The sequence below is a fragment of the Haliaeetus albicilla genome, chromosome 25 (assembly GCF_947461875.1).
Source record: "Haliaeetus albicilla chromosome 25, bHalAlb1.1, whole genome shotgun sequence".
Lineage (NCBI taxonomy): Eukaryota > Metazoa > Chordata > Aves > Accipitriformes > Accipitridae > Haliaeetus > Haliaeetus albicilla.
In genome coordinates, this window is record NC_091507.1 from 11,404,623 (window position 1) to 11,422,035 (window position 17,413).

The 17,413-nt window shown below is 39.3% G+C and overlaps 1 protein-coding gene across 2 annotated transcripts in view; it reads left to right on the plus strand.

Annotated features, from left to right (window-relative positions):
• The window catches only part of GABRB3 (gamma-aminobutyric acid type A receptor subunit beta3), a 195,507-nt gene that overhangs the window by 82,971 nt on the left and 95,123 nt on the right, over window positions 1-17,413 (plus strand). The window lies entirely within an intron of this gene.

Sequence of the window (17,413 nt, forward strand, 5' to 3'; positions counted from 1 at the left end):
CTGTTGCAGTGTTATGAGCTGGTATAGCTTGGCTTTATGTGTGATCTGTGTATTTTCATTAATCCTGCCCCTTCTTTCACCCGTTCTACCCAAAATTCTCAGATAGAAACTTTTGCTCTACTTCAATCTTTTAAAAAATGGTTTTAACAGAGATACAGTTACCTGTTTGCAGTTAAAAGTGCCACCAACGTCTGCCTTTCTACTCATTCAGGAGGGATAAATGGGATGGTTCTTACTTACAAGAGTTTATTTTAGGTTTCCTGCAAATTCAGGCAGCTGTAGAGACACCTCATATGTTCCCCAGGCTTTTGTGTACCTATAGGATTGCTTCTCAAAAAAATGGAAGCTGAGTCTTTGAAGAGTAATTGAAAAGTCTGACTTCACTATCCCCACTGCCACCTTCCCCACCTTTGGCTATGCTTCAGACTTAGGGAAGCGCTACATTACACATTAAATTAATATATAACACTTTGTGTATGTGAAATGCCACATAGGCAATAAATATCAGAGAAAGGCAGACTTGAGATTGGAAAGAAAATGAGGGGATGTATACTGCTTTTTGTGCCTTTTTTTTTCTTTTCCCAGCTGTTAGGTTTAAATAACAACTTGCCCAACTCACTGTAGCAGGGGTGTAAAGAAAAGCAAGTAATTACACTGCTTGTTATGCTGCTAGACTGGGTAATTGGATCTTGAATGATACAAGAGCTCCTCAGGAGGATGAGTGCCATCCCTTTCTCCCGGACAGTGAGCCGGCATAACAATTACTAAAGTTTCTAGCTGCCCCACAAGTCAGTGCCCACTGTTTCCCATTAGTTGCCAGAGCTGTAAAGTGAAGAAGTTTTTCCTGTGCCCTCTCATGGGGCAATGCAAAGTCTAAAAAACATCAATACAGGTCTTGCAACAGAAACAAATACATGTTTCTGAAAGGAGTTGCTAAAGTAGTATTGTTACAAAACCTGTATTAATTTACTTCAGGAAAAATGAGCAGAAAGGGCTTCTGGTTGGTGAACACCTTACTACAACCAGAGTTTCAGCTGAGCTTGTCTCTTCTCCCTGTGAAAGAAGTCATCTTTGACTAAGCACAGCTATATTCAAGTACTGCTTAAGTTGATTGCTTCCACTTATTTTAGGTAACTATACTGATCTGCAAAGATTCTTGAGTAAATATCAAGAAACAGTGAATAAGGATGAACAGAAGGAGCTTTTCAAGATTACTGAAGTATACATTCTAAGATAGTGATTTGGAGGGGAAAAAATAAGTCACGGTTAGTTTGAAGACCTGAGGCATAGCTGTTGAACTTCATGCTGGTTACCCACTAAACTTTTAATCTTTGACATATTCTTTCATTTAATTCCAAGCAGATATTGTGATCATTGACCTTTAGCCTCATCAGCTATTGAAATGTCTTACAAGAATTTCTCTCTATGAGCTGTGGTAGTATGGACATTAATTTCTTTGATTTAAATCTAGACATCGGTGTAACTTTTTATAAATCAGCCTGTTAAAATTCATCTCTATATTAAAAATAAAATAACCAGAGAATTAACATTCCTCAATTTTATGAATATAAATAAAAAGTTATTACAGCAAGTTTTTTTATACTGCCTTCTAGGCAGCCTGTAATGTAGCTTTCAGTGATATGATGACAATTCTTTGTAACAAGAATTACAGCTTGTATCATACTCTTTTTCTATTCTTAATCAAACTCTAGGCTTATATATAATATATTGCTCTGTGAATCTTCAGTTACTAGTTACTCATTTGGCTTTCCGGCATTTTAAAAATTTATTTGTGTATTTTTAGTCTTTCTGTTGAAAATTATTAAAAATCCTTTGCCCTCCATACATCCAGACTACCTGTAGCTATTTTTTTTAGAATAGACTTGTTAAATAGTAACGTGCTTCTTCCTCAGATTACATGGAACAGTTAACATTTTTCTTTGGATTTGATGATGAAATTCTAAGCTGCATCAGGAGGACTGATACAAGTATCAGGGCTGCGCAGCATCAAATTGTTTTACTGAAAAGTTCAAAATAAGCATTTTCTATTTGATCTCATAACATCGTGAAAATATTGAGTAGCATTATTGAAATTGTTACTCTGCTATACTATTTACATCATACTGAAAATACCTAACATTTATGAAGTAAAAATAATATGCTTTGATATTTATACTTTGAGTTATATATGTGGTAGCAAGAATGAGTTAAGGAAGTTGCGTGTAAGTGCATTGTTCAAGGAAGGGCTGCAGTTTATTAATGACCTGCACATATATATGCATATATATGTATAGCTCCATATGGGCTTTATTTCCCTGCTTTATCTATGCATGCTTTCCCATTATTATTTGCCTATTTCACAAATTACACCTTTAATTGGGTACTTAACCACCTACCTATTTTTGTGCATACCTCCAATAATTGCATTTAAAACTACCGTAAATGCCTGTAAAATGTACAGTAATGTACATCTCCAGATGCATTTCTAATCAATGATAACAGACATAAAACTGAGAAAATACTGTAAGTCATCTTACAAATAAAGAGTATGGAAGATTACTGTTGTCAGTTTTCAATAATTTAGCTTTATAATTTAACATGATTTGGGTTGATTATGTTCTGTACTTTCTGTGTTTAGAGGTATGTTTTGCTTAGATGATGTGAATTGGAAAAGATAGTTCTCCTGCTTTTTACTAGTCTGTCAGCCTATTTCTGATCAGACAGTATCCACAATTTGTGGGTTTTTTTATAGTCTGATTCTTGTTCAACATTTGGTCTGTATTAGTTCCAGGCATATAATTTTCAAGCACCCAAATACTCCCGTAGCTTTTTATCCGTAGGAAGTTAAATAATCAATACATTGAGTCTCCAAATAACCCCCTCTTTAAACTCATCATTAGAGCTGGAAGACTAAGGTGCTGTGCTTTCATTTTACCATCATTTTAGGAAGTGTTTTACAGTTTACGGGAGGTAGAGCTATAAAATGGATAGAGAAAACAAGGGAATCAGTGCAAAAAATGAACCTTTCTTCTTAGAGATGATGTAAGAAAGGAAACTTGTACTACTGCTCTCTGAAGTGCTGTCTGCATTCTCTTTGTATATAGAGGGGACTTCAGAGCTGTTCACCCAGGGTTTTTCAAAGGCTCTAATTCTGATAAAATTAAACCAGCAAAACCCAGGAGGCATCATTGGCTATATAGTCATCCTGCTGTTTTGAGAATACTGTACTCAGAAAATTAGTTTGACATAAAGTCAGACCATAAAACTTACGAGTTGTTGTTTCTGAAAAAGATGTAATCTCTTCTATGCTAACTGTAATTTTTTATTTTTACATATGCTCCATTATAAAACTGCAAGTACGCATATGGACTTCATTGGGTGCCTGCTGATTTTCAAAGCAATTTTGACATCTTTCTGACAAACTGTGTTGTAGCTGCCACTGTAAGGTCAACTAAAGTTCTTACTGAGGGCAAATATTGTCTACTTTCCTTAGATAGTGATGCATAAATAATTATTTTTAGGTGAATTAATTCATACTTCATCCGAAGTACTGAAGGTGCAGAACCTTCACACTTCCATTGGTGAGATTTGTCACATCTTACTTTCGATGTCTAAAAAATGGGGTGGGATTCAGTTTATGTAAGTTGAGATGCGTACAATTAGATGTCTAAGTGAGAGCTGGATTGCTAGGGTCTACATGTGCAGTTAATGGAGATCCAGAAAACAATGTGGCTGCTTAGGCAAAGGTGTCTACTGTCATTTCAGTTTCATGGTATCATACTTGCCCTCCAGTTTCCAGTCCAGGTTGCTGCGGGCCTCTTGCAAGTCCTCTGCCATGTCTGTGTTCTCTGTGCACATGTGTTAGACATGACACCAGCTCCTGAAGTGTAGACAACCGAGTCTTATTCTTGTCAATAGAGGTGATGGAGTCCAGAGAGCTATTTATCTTAAAAGAAAGATGACACTTTAATAGTGCTTCTTAGATATTTTAGGTGTTGCCAGGTATCCTGTCTGGACTCCAGCTGCCTCTCCAGAAGGGTAGGGGACTCCCATAGATCCTGTGCTATACCTGCCAGTCCTATGCAGGGGTCTTGCATAATCCGGGGCATCCAAAATGGCACCAGACACCCTTGCTTAGGCAAGTTACTTATTCCCTATGTGTCCAGCCAAAGCTCATCCTCCAAGCTCCCTGTGGAATCAGGAGGAGATAGGCAGTAATTTGTAAGAGGTATCTTAGACATCAGTGTTTTTTTCTGGGAGGTGTCCATCTTTCCTGAATGGCTATGGAGAGAGCCAAGGCAACTTGGTTAGTCTTCGAGTGGCAGCAGCTAGGCACAGTGAAATGTAACCGATGTTTCCTATCATAAATGTAGCTTATATTTCCTGCCATAAACAGCTACTTTCTAAATACTTTGCAAACAGAATCTCGAAGTTACCTCATGCAGGAAATCGTAACTGAGTTGTGACATATTTTGCTTTGAAGATTCAGATGGAGAAATTAAATGAGTTGTACTAATAGAGTGATTACATAATCATTTTTATGGCAAACGCAAGTTTTCTAGCTAGAAGGTGACTCGTGTGCAGTGTTTATAACTTGATCACAAGAGTATAAAATAGAATCCATAACTTTATGTACTGATTTTTGCTTTTATATATTTTATAATTTAATGTACGTAGGGAGACTAGTAGATCATACTAAATAGATATGGCAGATAGATCATATAAATAATTTCATGTATCTGTATATATATATATATATGTATGTATGTGTTTGATAGATAATATAGGGAAAAAAAAAAGGAAGAAGAAGAAAGAAATACTGCCCAAGCAGGGAAGCATCTCCTGAGGCCTGCATAGCCCTGCAAAGAGTGCTGTCACTGCGCTGGTGATGAGCCAGCAGCCATCCATGAGGAGACGGCAGCAACGGGCGCTGCTCCTGGAGGACAGTCTATCTTAGCAGGTTACCTGCTCTCTGGTTGCCAGCTGACAACAAGAGCATCTTTCCTTCTAATCCTCTGTCTTAGCCCCATCTGTTTTTCTTCCTTGGGACAGTACCTGTGAACTCCCCCAGCCTGCCTCACTCTTGTCTCTCCACTCCTGTCATGTTTTGTAGTTCCTGTTGACAGAGAGAGAGAAGTGCTTGTTGCAGACGGCATGACAGGAGAATGACTCCTCTTTGGCCAAGGGAATTGATGACAGGCTTCTGCTTATCCGCAGAGGAAAGCGGCTGCTGTGAAGGGGAAGAAATACCTGCTTATGCAGAGACAAGGAGGTAGTTAATGTTGCTGGGAGGTTGCAATAGGCTTTTTAGAAGCCAACTCCACAGCTGCCAGTATTGAATCATCCTGACTTGGATGATGAAATAGATACAATCCGTGATGACATCAATCTGGAATAATTGCAAACATTTCAAGGGACAACAAGGGAATTCGGAATGATGTTTTAGATCAGATTAGGGGAATGGCCCTAAATAAAGAAGGGGCAAGCACAAAGTGCTACATTTTGTAAGGAAGGAAGAATCCAGTATTTAAAGCGATAAGGAATTGGCTAAGCAGCAGAACAGAAAAAAAGGATATGGAGGTTTTACTGGACCAGTCTAAAGCAAGTGAAAAAGTTAATCCAAGTCACAAGCACAATACAATTGAAAAAAGACACATCTTACTCTCGGGTACATAGATAGAAGTGTCATTCACAAGACACAGGGGTTTCTCTGTCCACCACTATTGAAGCCTGACCAGGAATGCTGTGTCCAGTGTTTTTGCACTGGCTTTCAGGGAGATGGAAACAAACAGGAGGTGTAAGGAAGGGAAACAAATGTTTCTAATTAAAATAATTAGACAACAGGGCGTATGTGGTGATGTTGAAGTAAATGGGTTTGTTTAGCACTGAAAAATAGGATGGGGAGAGGAAATAAATTTCCCAATATGTAGGAAGCTGGTGGTGAGAGGAGGATGATCAGCTGCTCTTCAGAACCAATTGAAGAAAGACCTGAAGAAATTAATTGATTGATTTCAGATTAGTTTTCAGCTAGCTACATTTGTTGTACCATCTCCTTTATTGCAGGTTTTCAAGAAGAGACTAGAAAAACACCTCTTCCAATGGTGTTGCTCTTGCCTCTGAAGAGGCTGGGCTAGCTGATGCTTTGAGATCTTTTCCAGTACTGTGTTTCTGTGAATCTGGGCTCTGATTTAGTTATTTCTGTCAGTGCTCCCCTGAGTTGTACACACAAGCATGTCTTGGTGTGGTTTCATATGGGCCTGCTGGTCTTGTGCTGATGCTGCAGAAGATCAGGAGTTTCCCATAGGTTATTTGTAATATATGCCAGTGTCATAAGGCTATGCCATGCCATCTGGGGTGTCATTAGTTACCAACTTTGTGTATGTATCTGTATCGTGTTCTTGGTATCTTTGCATTGATTGCAACAGGTGTTGCATGTATGTCCTTTCAAATATAGTGGTCATAACAAAAGAGTTATAAAGTACAAGGTCAGGACTTCTGTGCATGTAACCGTAAGTAAATTTTTACTTCTGTCGACAGCCTTTCGTCATGCCCAAGTCATGAAGAAGTACACTGATTTAAGTTATGCAGGAGTGGAAAATTGACAGAAACTTTATGGATTTATACCTACTCTATGCCTAGCAATTTTTCCCATTCCTTTGAAGACAGAAGAAAAGAGAGAAAGGAAAGAGTGATATTTATATGAAGATTTTTATTCATGCACTGAGTGCTTATTCATATAATTTAATGTATGTAGTCATACGGAAAGCTTAGCAATGTGATAAAGGCATGGCAGACAATCTCATGCTTGGCAGAAGACAGCATACAAACACAGGAACATTCATGACTAAAGGTCTACCTAGCCAAGTGTCCTGACTGATTCTGGCCAGTAGCGGATGCTTATGGAAGAATAAAATAAATACGTTATAATATTTCCCTAGTGTAGTCTTGCAACCGCCCATGATTTGTGACTTGAGATTTCTGAGTCTTAAGACTCTCAGAGAGAAGACTTTTTGTTTAGGTGTCACCAGAGCATTGGGGTCATTCAGTAATGATACACTTTTCCTCACAATTTTAACTTTAGTAAAGATTTGATTATATAAAGAATTTAAACTCGGGTAGTATCAAATGCAATCCATCAATACTGAAGGATAATAAAAACTTTCAGTGGAAGAGGTTGAGTAATATTTAGCTACCATTAGGGGTTTTAGCTTATCCAGGACAAACTTTCTTTTTTTTCTCCCCTATGACACAGAGTCATAAAAAATAGCTGGAAGAAGAATCATTTCAAAAGGAGAGTTCATTTAATATTTGTAATTGAATTTCACAGTTCCTTATAACTACAGATATTGCAAGGAAAAAATCCCCAAGTTTAGGCATGTCTAATTCATTATTCACTATTACGGATTTGAACCAATAATTTTGGCAAAATAATTTGTTCTCTCAGCAGTTAGGAACTGGTTACACGTTGCTGTGATAATGTAACCTGCAATATGAATGTAATATTGCATACAGCAGAGAGGGAAGGTAAAACAGCTGTGCTGGGAGGTCTGCAGTTACACTGGATAATTGGCAGTTCAATAGCAGTTAATGACTTTTTTCTTTATACTAAAATGAATGTTGAATTTTCATTAGTTCATGGGTATGTCTCCACGGCACAATACAGCACTCTGCAGAGATGCCAGAGGCACCTCTGGTGCAGCTAGTACAGTTTCTGGAAGCTGTGAAGTTACGTCAGTACAGAGCTCTGTACAGGATGGTTGTATCAGCGGGAGTTCCGGCCTTGAATACAACTTGTTTCACAAGCTTTTAATAGGTTATCCAGCGTATGGCCAGCATCCAGCCAGAGCTGATCATCAGAGCTCCCTTTAACAGAGGGAAGCACTTCTGTAAGACAATATTTTTTGTTCTAAGACAGGTATTTAAGACAGTAAGGATGACTGGCCCTGCAGAATTGCCTGTCTAGAGGTGCTTACAGGGTCATAGGACGGAGAAGACAATGAGAGGAGTTGACTGTCCTAGGATAGATGCTCAGTTTTTAGTTAATGTTGGGATGAATTCCACTATTGTTCCTCCTTAACCTGCCTTTTTGAAGGTAAGTAGAAGACTGTGCTGAACTGGTACACAGTTGATCTTCAGCAGCACTAAGTAATATTACCCAGCAGGTTAATGCATGTAAAATTCTGTGTACAGTTTGAACTGTGGAGGGGTTTTCAGGCAGACTTTGTGTGAGTCCTGAACTGAAATACATGTAACACAGAGAAGATAACCTTTAAAAGCAAGCTCAGATCCATGTGATTAATAATATCTCATCCCTTGCTCTTTTAATTGATATGTAAGATAGCCCCACTATCATACTCTGCTGGTCTGTTAACCCTAAAGTTACTTGAAAGGAAGAGCTTAATTCCGTTGAGTTACACATGGCTATTTCTCGATCACGTGAGGGAAATTTTAGCATCTCCCATTGAAGTGGTTACTTATCCATCATAGTCTTAGCACATGAGCTCATTGCTTCGTTATAATATCAAATGTTGAGTTGTAATCCAATTCACACGCCACGTGAGCTTGGTTGGGCAGGGCCCTGCACTCTTTGGGACTGGGCTGGTGCAGAATCAGAGTTGAGGGCTTCCTCTTCCAGGAGCTGAGCTTGGCTGTGCAGGGAAGCTGAGCCCCTCTTACATTTTTCAGTGGGGAAATAAGTCTGGAAGAGTAAGAAATTGAATCTTGCAGGCTTAGAGTGCTAAAATGTAAGCTAGTGGAAACCATTTCTCTACTTAATCAAAAGTTGTTTTGTAAGCAGATAGCTATTTTTCTTGATGGTTTCTGATGCTACTGTGCCTTTTTAAATGCACTGAAATTTTGAAGTTGAAAGTAATAGACAATACAAAAATGCATTTAAATTCTGAATTTTAGAATACACCAACTCAAGATGGGAGTACTGAGTAATGCAGTAAGTCTTGTTATTCATTAAAGATACAGAAGATGAACTTGGGCCTTTCTTCGTAATATAGCACAATGATATGTCTGTGTTTTCTCTGCACCAGCAGTGATTTGCTTTAGCTTCTGACCTGCTGGGCTATTCAGATGACACTTGGCCTTTCTAAGCATTTTCCAATCATGTAAAGTAGGCTTTCTATTTGGATAACAAAAACATCTCCCAAACCAACTGGAATTCTGCATAGCAAAATGTTAGCAGAACTTGCAGAATAGATATGACCCTTGATTTTGTTTTCAGAAGGACCCCGTAAGCTATGGATCTTCTAGATTTAAGAGCTGTGATGCTCCTGATAATCTGAAGAATGTCAAGTCTTCTGTGTTTGAGCATGGTGCCTGAGCTCAGGCATGCACTTATCATATGTTAATCATCCACGTGGATTTTGCTGAGCATTTTCCCAGGTGATGCTTGGGTGCTCGCTGGAGGTTAGCCCACACCAGGTCCATTCCCAGTAGGCAGCTTGGATGCAGCTACTTGTGCTGTGAAATAACTCAAGCCATGCCATGCCACTTGTCCTTTGGACTAGAAAACTCCGTGGCCCACTTTATGTGCTAGGCTAGATATATAAAAAAAGTGCAATGCATTGCAGCCATGTGAAGTTATGTAGTCACCCTTTCTAGTGGGAGAGCTGTGACTCTCCAGAGGGTGATACATCCTATCTGACTAGCAGTTTCTGTATTAGAAGATGACTCACTGTAGGGAGCTTGTTTCTTTCCATTCTCCATACAGGGAGCATGGCTTGGGCCAAATGCCTGTCTGTTAGGCGTCTGGCAGTAGGTGAAGTGAATGCCACTTACATGTCCTCTTGACTCTGCACTGCTGTTGGAGCTCTTTGTTTCTCTTCGAGGATGTCTTTTCTAGAGGTAGTACCTGGACAAATATTCTCTGCACATTGGGAAACTGCTGTTGCAGCTGGTTTCTCGGGGACAAGCTCTCTCTCTTGGTCTTGCTTGCCTTCATACTCATTGATAGTGACTTCCCATGCAGAAAGCTGCGTGTTGAGCTACATCACAGAGCAGAAAGCTCTGGTAGATGAGCAATAGCTACTGATGGAGGGAAGAAGGAACTTGAGGTGGCATCCAAGCCAGCTATGCTGTGCAGTGAACATGCGTTTAAATCCAGATGGAGATGTTGTTCACCTCAGCTTGGGTAGATAACGGTCTTTCTACGGAGGGTTTCCAGAGTACTTGCCTCTCTTCATTAATACAGACTAAAGAAAGTACCAGAGTCCCCTACACAGCCTTCATTAGGCACCTAGAGCGCAGGTGCAAGCTACTCGCCTACAGGAGCTGGACTGGACTTCATCTTTACCTCGTGTGACAGAGAAAGCAGGTTGTCCTTGGGCAGTAGGGGATTATGAAATGTGAAGAGAAGTAGTTAGCAGTACCTGTGTGTTTGTGTGATGAACGAGAGGTGATTAAGAGAAATCAATTTTAAGGAGGAAATATTTCATTTCCTTTTAATCAAAAAATGGTGTCTCCTTTGGCATTTCTTCCATGTTTTTTCTTCAGAAGAATGGTTGAACTAGCTTGGGAATAGATTAGTTATTTTAAAAACGTTGATTATCTGCCTACAATTCTTCTTATAAACCTTCCCCCTTAAATGGACAGAAAAAAAAAAAAGAGGAAGGAAAAGATGGGCAGTGAATTAGAAAATGCATTTAAGATAGTTGATCAGCTTATCTTTCCAGTAGACCCACTTTAGTCGCAGGCTCATATATTATTAACCTGACTGTAAAGTACTGCATCAAGGTTGATACTGTACATCTTTCCCGGCATACCCATCTATGTGGTGTTAGGTGCCTTTTGAATTGGTTGCTGATGCTGTAATTTGGAAAGGGAAGCCAGAAGTTTGCATAAAGTAATCATGTTATCCATTAGTGAAGTATTTCTTTATGTTAAAAAAAAAACAAACAAACCTCTGAAGAAGATCCCTTTTGCTTAGTCTTCCTAAAGAAATAATCTAGCCCTAACACCTGTGATGTTGTCCCTTTCCTTCATTAGTCACGTCTAAAAGGATCTAATTTATAATCTTGCTTTATATTCCTCTAATTTACCTACAGAGACACATGTATAATGTCATTTAGTAACCTGCTGGCACAAAGGCTTCTATATGTGCAAAGTGGTTTAACTGAAAAAAGAATTATTCCACTGAAGTATACCTATTAATTCAACTGCTGGTGCTCACTGAACAGCTGTCTTTAAGACAGAAGTCATAGTAATTTGTTACTACTTTTCCCTAAAAGTCCCTGAATGTTTGTTTTTTTTTTTAATAGCTCAAGAAAGTGACCAAATCTCATGAGACTCCTGTATGAATCTTCTGCAATTCTTTCTCTTCCCTCTTGACTCTTGAGTATTCACATCTATTGTGCTTTAAAGCAGGAGGCTGTATTTTTCACATCATTATTTTTCTAGTCCTTTTCCTATGGTGTGCAGTCTCCAAAAAAAAAAAAATATCTGTTGTGGGAAAACCAGATCCCTCCCTCTCCCTGAAAACACTGCTGAATTAAGCTAAATACACACGTAGCTTGCTATTTTCTGGCACACAATTAGCTAGTCCTTCTAAGCTTGACTGTAGCTGATGCTTCCTACCGTGTAGCATGGTAATAAATGAGTTCTAAAATTCTTTGCAACACTATATGCTGTTTGATTATAACATTTACAGAGCAATATTGAATGTCATCTGTACCCCACTATGTGTGGCATTGTTGAATCCTGTATGTCCTTTATACATTGATATGTTATTGTGACCTCCTTCATGATAATAAAACCAAAGCAAACCTGAAATAAAATGTTACAATGAATCTATTCTTAACGGCAGATCACTTCCGAGGAATTCGATTAAAACACAGCAATAATGCAGTAACAATGCTGAAGATTCAGAAGATGGATTTAGTTAATTGCTTCTAGAGGACACAAAATGAAATACTGCCTTTCAAAGATGAGTGATAAATCTTCAGATATATGGAAATAATGGGTGTGAAGAATTGACTAGATGTAATGTTGATGAAGGCAATCAAAGGATGAAAGTGTCAGGGTTACTTCTCAATCTGTCATTGAAGTGTGGTCATCTATCACTGCAACCAGATTTTGTCCTAGCTTCTACCGAGACTACTAGTGTATTTCCATCTTTTTCTCCCTGTTGTCCCTTGCTGAATCTTCATGTCTATTACTCTCTGGTCATCTTTTTGTCAGAAGTGTGATATTTTTTCATCAGTTCTTGCAGCACAACCAGCCCCAGTTAGGCTTCTTCATAGTCTTCCAGACACCCTTGCCTACCTCAACGCTCAGCTTGGAATCCTTTTCTGTATCTCTTTTTCTCCTAGTGTGGCATGGCTGTCAGTATAGGCATGTTAATTTCTCTGAAAACAGAAAGTGCTTATTTTTAATGATACTGTTATGCTATGTTTATTTATTTTGACTTGAATAGCAGGCATTTGTGCCATATGAATAAATATAAGAAGGGTCAAATCTTTGAAAGACTTGAGCGACCAGACCTTTGCAAAAAAATCCTCCAGTTTACTTATACCCATGCTTTTGCTGTAGTGAGCCATTCTATAAACCGTGACTGTTTCTAATGGAGTTAGAAAACACAGGGAAGGAAGGTGAGGGAGGGGGGAGTTGTTCAATTTTTAGATTACTATGAGATTGTACTGGAGTGAAAGTTTGATTTGATTTGGTTATCATTGCTCAGCAGGGACAGGGTATGTTTATTGTTTTTCACAAAAGCCATTGGTAAATAGGCAGTTACTCAGAAGGAGCTGTAGTCTCCACGTGATCAAAAACATGTATTCAGTATTCCTCCAAGACACTTATTTTACTGATAGACTGAAAAAACTCCAGAAGAGACTATTTTAGCCTATTATGTCATATCAGACTGCTCAGGAACACGTTTTCCTTTCCAGGGAAAATACTGTGTCAAATTTGGCTATTACATGCAGTGGTGTAATTTCAGTGGTGTCAAAGAGAAGAGGTTTTGGCCCGTCTTCTGTCAGCTGTCACACAGACTGGCAGAAGCAAAGCAATCCAGCGCCAATGGCGATATCCTGACCATCAGCTTACCCTATTGTGTCTTCATAGGATGGCACAAAAGCTCCAGACATGCAGATCTTCACGCTAAGACTGGAATTTTTAAGCAATTAGGTATCATAGCCTGAATTTTTAGGTGCTTTGAAGGCAGAGAAGTGGCCATGCCTTCCATCCTATGTATATTCCCTGAAAAAGTGAGTATTGGAGAGTGTGTTAAAAGAAGCAGAAGAATTATATGTAATTGCAAGACTAAATTCCAAAAATACTTTGAATCTTTATTTCTTTGAAAAACTTTTTTTCAGACATCACCTCTGTTGATTGTCCCATGATGAATTTTAGGTCTTGTTCTGCCCTCTCCTTGTTTCTAAAAGCAGCAAAACACATAGCAGAACTGTGGCTGGTACTCAGTTCAACATCTTCCTACAGATGTGAATGGTATTACTTACTCATTAGCTTTGCAAGAATATTGGCTAGAGTTTTCAAATGCTGATGTGTTTCTAAAATTTGCCCTTTTGCATTAATCACCCTCTGGCTTATCTTTGTTGTTATTAGGCAAGTGTTCTCTTTAGTGGCCACCAGCTGTAATGCCAGTCATGATTCCTGCTGATATATCGTCTAGCATTGCACTGTAAGTCTTATGTATGAAAAGGGGCTTTTTTAATCCAGAGATCTAGGAAATAGCCAGATCCTTTTCTGGAGTCTAGCTGTTGGTTGTTGTCTCAGTTCAAGATAATAAATAATAAGCTGAGAATTCCCCTTGGGCATGCTGTTGGAAATACCTCCTTGGAGCTAATATCCCCTTTCCATCTAGGTGGGATATGGAGAGAAGCTTGTCAGGAAGAGCAGAGGACAGAATGTGTGTGCAACAGGGTCTGTTTGACACTTGATTTAGTGTCACAAGATGACTTGGCAGCGTTGTATTTCTGTAGTCCTTGCTCTGCTGCAGTTGATGCTGGGAGCTGGCTCAGTCTGGCTGCTTTGGGATCAGAGGAACAAGAAGGTGATTTAAGACAACTTTTCCCATTTTTCCCTTCAGCTGTTCTGACTGTAAGCTCTAGCTGATGAAGATCGAGTCACTACATTTTCAAAACAACGTTTTCTTAATTCTTTTCAAGCAAAACTCCCAGTGAAAAATACAGAAACTGAATACAAATTTTTGTTTGACTCAGGGTCTAGTATCTACCAGCAGGTCCAATACCATTTTTTCTTGGTTTCCCTTCATAGGAATAAACAAACTAGAGCATTAGACACTGATAAAAGGGGAGAAAAAATGTTTTACTAATTATTCTATAATCTCCAGAGGCTCAGTGTCATTTAGAGTTGGTGTACATCCCAAAGAAATTATTAAAGACTTTACAGTGCAACGGTTACTGCTGGACCACAAAGAAATATCCCAAGGAACTGAATTTCCCTGACCTGCGTTCAAGTGTGTGTGTGTGTGTGTCTGTGTTTCTTCTGCTGTCCCACCATGACTCTCAGCTCCTTCTCTCGACTTACACAAAACAGGTAGGGGACACACGCATACAGACACTGCTGCCAATAGGCTACTTCATGACAGTTTTGGGAAATGTTCCTGAGTACGGGAAGTCCAACCAACCTTACCAATTAATTCTTGGAGTGCTTCATGGGGTGATTTTGGCCCCTGCCAGCTGGTGCTCCCTTGAAGGCTTCCCAGGTGCTGCTCAGGAGTCTGCATGGGCCAGAGAGGCTTCTGATACCCAGCTAGCATATAGCCACCCCTTTTTGGAGGGTGAGAAAGTCTAATAGTAAGGACTTGAGATGTTCTTGCCAGATGGCCTCAGTGCCAGAGTACAATGTTTAATATTCTAGTCATGTTTAATTCACTAGTAGAGACATAGCCATAGAGTCTCTTTGAGAAATTTATATACTGACCTGTAGACCTAATAAATGCAGCTTTTTTTTGTACCAGATGTACTGGCTGTACTGCATTGAGCCTTATTAAACATCCTCACTAAGCCATACCTGTTGAACTCTTAAACAAAGGTGAATTCTCAGCAGGAATTCAGAGCTTATGAAAATTCCCCACAGTTTTCTGTGACAAAAGGCTCCAGAGATGTTTGCAGTTCAGCTTTTCCCAAAGAATTTTTTTCTGAAAGAAGTGCGTGGCTCCAGACTCAACAAGCCTCAGACCTATAGCTGATGCTGCACTGGCAGGTTGTCCCTGTCGGATACGATGGCCAGCTGTGTGGATGCCATCACCCTATGCTTTTCATCCTTGGCACTGTTACAGCCTTTCTGTGATGCAAACTTTCCTTCCACTTTCCCTCGTAGGGCTCCAAAGAAATATTTGCTGTTCAGTGTGCATGAGAGATGAGGGAGAAAATGTCAATAAACTTAACACAGATAAAAATTTGTTTGATGTGTACTGATCGAACCAGGTAATTTTTTTTTTTTTAATGCTATGTAGAATTATTTTGCAGGCTTTATGTTAACAAAAGTGGGAAACTGTCTGTTTTGGAAACACGTCAGTGGAGAATGAAGCCAACTGTCATCTCCATTTATAGCAGCAACCTGTAAGATTTCCATTAAAAAATGCCTTCTCCACACTGAGCTGATCGGACCTACCTGTGTGTTCTGCAGGCTGACCTTTGAGCTGCTCATGGGGTCCAGGGGGTCTGATTCTGCCCAAATGCATCTCTTCTCTAGTGAAAAGCCTGACAAGTGAGATGTGGACGGAGGATAGATAGTTTACAAACCCAAGGTACAATACTGTATGTCTGTAAGGGAACTGATTACCAGAATGTCATGCTAACCATGCATTTGAAATAACTGTGGAAATTGCTTTTCATTGATAGGTCTCAAAGTTCATCTGAAGGAGTTAAATAGTCTTATGGTGTGGGGCCACAGATGAGAGAGGAAGCATGTCCTACATCCTTCAGCAGACTAGTGACAGATCCTGCTGTCCTGAGATCTGGTCCAGTTTTTGGTGACAAAGGCTGGTACCATGCGGCCCAGTAGATGCAGAATGCAGCTGCGTGCCCGATGTCCACACTAAATGCTTCTGCTGAGAGTTTGCTGTGTAGAAGTAGCTCTGGTTTGGTTCAGTGGACTGCATGACAATTTATAGTTGGAGCTCTAGGTGTGTTTATGGAGAGCACGTCTGGTTTGGGTCCACCCGAAAGGAGTAAAGTTGACATGCTCCCAAACAGCTTTGCAGCGTGAACCAAGGTATGGTAAGGGAGAGGAGTTGGCAGATTCGCTTCAAAAGCACGTTCCTGATTTGAACTACAGTGCTAATATAGGTAACTCAAAGCCATCCTAACTCCCATTTTTAGAATGAATTGTCATTTCATTTTGGGACACTGAAGCACATCCCCATGTGACGTGTTACTTGTTCATCACTTAATTAGCAACTTGTTATGAAGTGATATCTTCATCTTTATTCTCATTTCTCTGCTGTTTACAAGAAGCAGTGGTAAACAGGTATAAGAATTGCTGTGTCAGCTCATACCGTATGTCTCTTAGCCCAGTATCGTATCTCTGACTGGGGCTAGTATCAGATGTTTAATGAATAGCACAAAAAAGTGATACTTACCTGGAAAAATCTTCCAGCTTCCATGATTTTCAGTTCAGGAATATCTGGTTGCAGTTGGTTTCTTAATGCTTAAGCTAAGGGATATTAAAATAAATGATTGCTCTTATTTAGCTAATGTGCACCTAGATAAAGGATATCTCTATATATAGTTTTTGGCCACATTTTTCCTTGTCGATAATACTTTCTACAACATACTATTATAATGCATGTCGTCATCATTGTTAGTTGTGCTCATTAAATCCCCAAAGCCGTCCAGTGTTAATCACTGACATTGAAGTGTAATCTACCTCCATGCACTCATGCAGATTTCTGGAAGTTGCTTGCTTTCACCAACTGTTTCCTCTGAATGCCAGAATACTTCAATGTACAAACAGTATAAAGCAGTGTGTGTCTGTCTGCAGCTGTAAAGGAGAAAAACTGTAAACTCTCCCCTAAATTTCTGGGCTTTTCTAGTCTGGAAATCTCAAAGCAGCAGTTTGCTTGCTTTAAATCACATTAGTCCTCAAAAATCTTTCTGAAGTAATGTTTGAATTATGCTATTGGGAATTCAAGAAGAGAAAATCTGAATGTCTTTGGATATTGTCATGGATTAATTTAAGTCTGAGACTACTTTTCCTCAAGCTACTTTTGCCTACAATACTGAGTTCTACAGTATAAGGTATAGGAGTTTGTAATCCCCCAAATGAGAGTTTCTGATGACTTCAATGAACTTTAAAAAAAGAAACTGTTATACATTTTGAAAGCTGTTAAAATCTGTATTTTTAATGCAGAATAGGAATTCAGAGCAGTTGCAGTGTTCTTTCAAGAACTCGTGACTCCTCCCTTTCCAAAAAGATA